The sequence below is a fragment of the Lolium perenne genome, chromosome 3, assembly GCF_019359855.2.
Source record: "Lolium perenne isolate Kyuss_39 chromosome 3, Kyuss_2.0, whole genome shotgun sequence".
NCBI classification, from domain to species: Eukaryota; Viridiplantae; Streptophyta; class Magnoliopsida; order Poales; family Poaceae; genus Lolium; species Lolium perenne.
Window position 1 is genome coordinate 328,869,860 of NC_067246.2, and position 4,345 is coordinate 328,874,204.

At 43.2% G+C, this 4,345-nt stretch overlaps 1 pseudogene; it reads left to right on the forward strand.

The window, feature by feature from the left end:
• Window positions 1–2,724: 2,724 nt before the first annotated feature.
• LOC127340419 (germin-like protein 1-3) lies at window positions 2,725–3,512 on the forward strand (annotated as a pseudogene).
• The last annotated feature ends 833 nt before the right edge of the window (window positions 3,513–4,345 follow it).

Here is a 4,345-nt window from a genome sequence, read left to right on the forward strand (position 1 = left end):
CTACAATCTTTTGAAACTTTTATTGTTACTCACTATCCAAATACTCCATGCTGCCAGAATCATTGTCTCCATATGAAATAGCATTGATACTAAGTTTATTTTTAATATCTAATAAAGCTTAATTAACTGATAACTTTTTCTCTAAGGGCAGACAAAATACCAGCATTGATTAGCAAAGAGGAAATTCCAGAATAAGTGAATACGAATTTCTTCATGAGAACATTGCTTGACTACACAGTTGTATGACTGCACTTAAAATTTTATCTGGCTAATAAATTCATTGTGTTTAATCTATCATGTAATAATAGCTAGAAGAAGAATTTTTGTTTGGACTGGGAAGATGATTTCCAAACCCATGAGAAATGTGGAATTGCATGATGATGGAAAATCATAGCTGAGATGAATTTCCCCAGAAATAATTTCACTTGTCTTGGTTTCCTTGTTATGTCCTTTGAACAACAATTGTGCAGTAATCTTCAAGTTGCAGGAATTCTCCTTAAGCTCTTGCAAATAATGGCACGTTAAATAGATCTTCAAGGAACTCTCTGTGAAGTTCTTAATGATAGTATTTTTTTTCTTGATAGAAGCTACTAGACATGGCGTTTTTGTATGAAGACACCTCTCTTGCTAAATGTCAATCCAGAATAAAGCAGAATTTTCATCTCCCAAATACCATTTGACGATTGACTTGTAAGTGTCTACCAACTTTCGATGAGCTTTCCACCATTAGGATTGTTCATTATGTTGGCCAGGCAACTTTTCGTTTGCATGATAAGAGCTCCATACTAGATTTACCCATAGAATGTCATGCCTATTTTTTTTTTTTTTGCAGATTCTTCAGTAAGAGTGCATTAGTCTGTACTTCAAGATTTAGAACACCAAATCCTCCTTGATTCTTAGGTCTGCATATTTTTTTTCCATACCATCAGTGCGGACCCTTTTGATTTCTCATCATCTATTTTTTTCCCTCCATATGCAGCGTCTCGTGTACTTAATTACATGTTTCTTAATAGTTACTTGAACATCTAGACAACACATGAAAAAAACTGGTAAGGAATGCCAATACTGACATGACCATCAGCAATTTACCTCCATAATTCGGAATATTTGCAATACCACATAGTCTCCTTTCCGGCTGAATTGCACATAATTTTACGGTTCAGCTGGCATATCGGCACATGCATTTTTCATTTCCTATTATATGACTTGCACGTTAGAATGTGTTCATTTGCACATGCAATTTTGTTTTTTTACAAGTGCACATGCAATTGTTGGTACAGACATTTCACGTAGACGCAAACTAAGAGCAAGTACAATAGAGTCCAGTCAGCTGACTATAGAATATTAAATAATATATTTTAGATGAGTTGGAGGAGAGAGAAGAGGAGAGAGAAGAGAGGTGGGCTACTATGCAATAGCCAGCTCTTGCACGTGCTCCTAGGCACCTTATGAGAGTGAAAGGTGGACCATATATTAGTAAAGTATTACATTCTTATAGCCAACTATTGTACATGTTAACTATATCATGACTACAAATGATATGACATCTTGTTATAGCCAACTATTGTACATGTTAACTATATCATGACTACAAATGATATGACATCTTGTTATAGCCACCAGTTGGCTATACTATACGAATCAATAAATTTGGGTTTTACTTCCCTCGAAGACTGTTGCGATCCCCTATACTTGTGGGTCATCATCGCTTTTATAACAGAAAGTCATGCCTATTTTTTTTTTTGCAGATTTTTCAGTAAGAGTGCATTAGTCTGTACTTCAAGATTTAGAACACCAAATCCTCCTTGATTCTTAGGTCTGCATATTTTTGTCCATACCATCAGTGCGGACCCTTTTGATTTCTCATCATCTATTTTTCCCCTCCATATGCAGCGTCTCGTATACTTAATTACATGTTTCTTAATAGTTACTTGAACATCCAGACAACACATGAAGAAAACTGGTAAGGAATGCCAATACTGACATGACCATCAGCAATTTGCCTCCATAATTCGGAATATTTGCAATACCACACAGTCTCCTTTCCGGCTGAATTGCACATATATAATTTTACGGTTCAGCTGGCATATCAGCACATGCATTTTTCATTTCCTATTATATGACTTGCACGTTAGAATGTGTTCATTTGCACATGCAATTTTGTTTTTTTACAAGTGCACATGCAATTGTTGGTACAGACATTTCACGTAGACGCAAACTAAGGGAGAGACGGGATGCCACTTAATTACTGACAACGTGTACCATTGTATGCGTGCAGTTTGCATGGACAATACGATGAGGATTTGGACGGACGGTTAAGACAAGCAACACTGTTTGGCCGAAAAAAGAAGTCACACACTGCTCATTGTCGCGCCTCTCACGTACATCATCGCCCAAGTAGCTACGGAGTACCTGTCAAAAACAAGCTAGCTGCCTAGCTCTACCAACCAAATCGATCAAGCTGATGACAGATTTTCTTCTACAACCTAATTGGTTAACTCGACAGATGATGGCCAATCGATCACGTCGTCATCAAGCTAACTGAATCACGCTCTACATCTATAAATACCTCCTCCCGAACTCCCCTCTTCATCAACCCGAACGTTCGAGAGAGACTGGACGCCTGGCCTCGAGAGAGAGAAATCCATAAAAGACTGTACAGGCTACAGCTAGCTCACGCAGCAAAGTAGCTCCAAAGTACCAAACCTGATAAAACTAGAAATCATGGCCGGGCTCCCCGCTGTCCTTCTCGCCGCCTGCGCAGCCCTCCTGGCCCTCGCCTCGCCATTGCTCGCCGGCGACCCCGACATGCGCCAGGACCTCTGCGTCGGCGCGTCGCCGACTACAAGTCCCTCGAAGGCCGTACGTCTTGTCTTCCATTCATTGATGTATACTCGTCTCCTAATGTAAACATTTACTATATATATATATATACATCACGCATGAACTGAGAATGTTCCCGTGCAGCACTGCGTCTAAACGGCTTCCCTTGCAAGAGGCCAGAGAACGTGACGGCAAACGACTTCTTCTCCGACGTGCTGTCCCGCCCGGGCAACACCGGCAACCCGGTCGGCTCTGCCGTGACGACGGCGAACGTGGAGAAGGTCTCCGGGCTCAACACCCTGGGTGTCTCCACGTCCCGGGTCGATTACGCTCCATGGGGCGTAAACCCACCGCACACCCACCCGCGCGCCACCGAGATCATCTACGTCCTTGAGGGCTCCCTTGACGTCGCCTTCGTCACCACCGGCGGCAACCTCTAGGCCCGCACGGTCCGCAAGGGCGGGCTCTTCGTCTACCCCCGTGGCCTCATCCATTACCAGAAGAACACAGGCGGCGCACCGGCCGTGGCCATCTCGATGTTCAACAGCCAGTTTCCAGGCACGCAGTCCCTCGCCGTGTCGCTGTTCGGGGCGTCGCCGCCGGTGCCCACCGACGTGCTGGTTCGGGCGCTCCAGATCGACGGCGGCGTGGTGGAGGGGATCAAGTCCAAGTTCCAGCCTATGAACTAGGCTTCCCTGATGCATACAGTATGTGGGATCGGCACTGTCTACATACGTATGTACGTGCTGCGCCAATCAAACTAAAGAGCAGTCCGTAAAAGTGTTTTCTTAATTGATCTACCTGTATCTTTTCATTTCATCGTTCATCCATGCATTTCTGTCGGTGCATGTCAACTGAAGTCTGAAGCGCCTCGCCAGTGTCTGTTAATTGTTGATTTTATATCTTCACGAAATACTGGTGATTAATTTGTATGTGTCCATTTGAACTAATGAATGGCAGGATGTACCTAAGTTTCTTGGATTCTCATGATCACTAGTAGAAAACCTCTCATCCATCTAAGCCTTTAGTACCGGTTCCCTTACGAACCGGTACTAAAGGGGGCATTAATACCGGTTCCGTGCGTGGGACATCAATACCGGTTCGTTATGGACCTTTAATACCGGTTCGTAACAGGAACCGGTATTAAAGGGTTTGGGCCCGATTTCCAGGCGGTGGTGGGGCCAGGGTTGCACCTTTAGTACCGGTTCGTGTAAGGAACCGGTACTAAAGGGTCCGTGCCTATATGATCGCGCGGCAGCGCCCAGCTCCCTGCATATATCTCATTCTCACTTCTCCTCTCACATTTCCAAATATTCTCCACCTCTCACACTCCAATAATCTTTATTTTTCTCCACCATTTTAACAAGATTAACGGCATACATCTATCCAAGGGTTAGCAATATCATCCTTCCTTCCGGCGTTCCTAATTTAGCTCAGTTCTTTGGTAGTTTTAACTCGTACTATTTTTGTAGTGCAATCAAGGTGTTCGATGAAATGCCTAAGTTAGTGATTTTATTTTTTT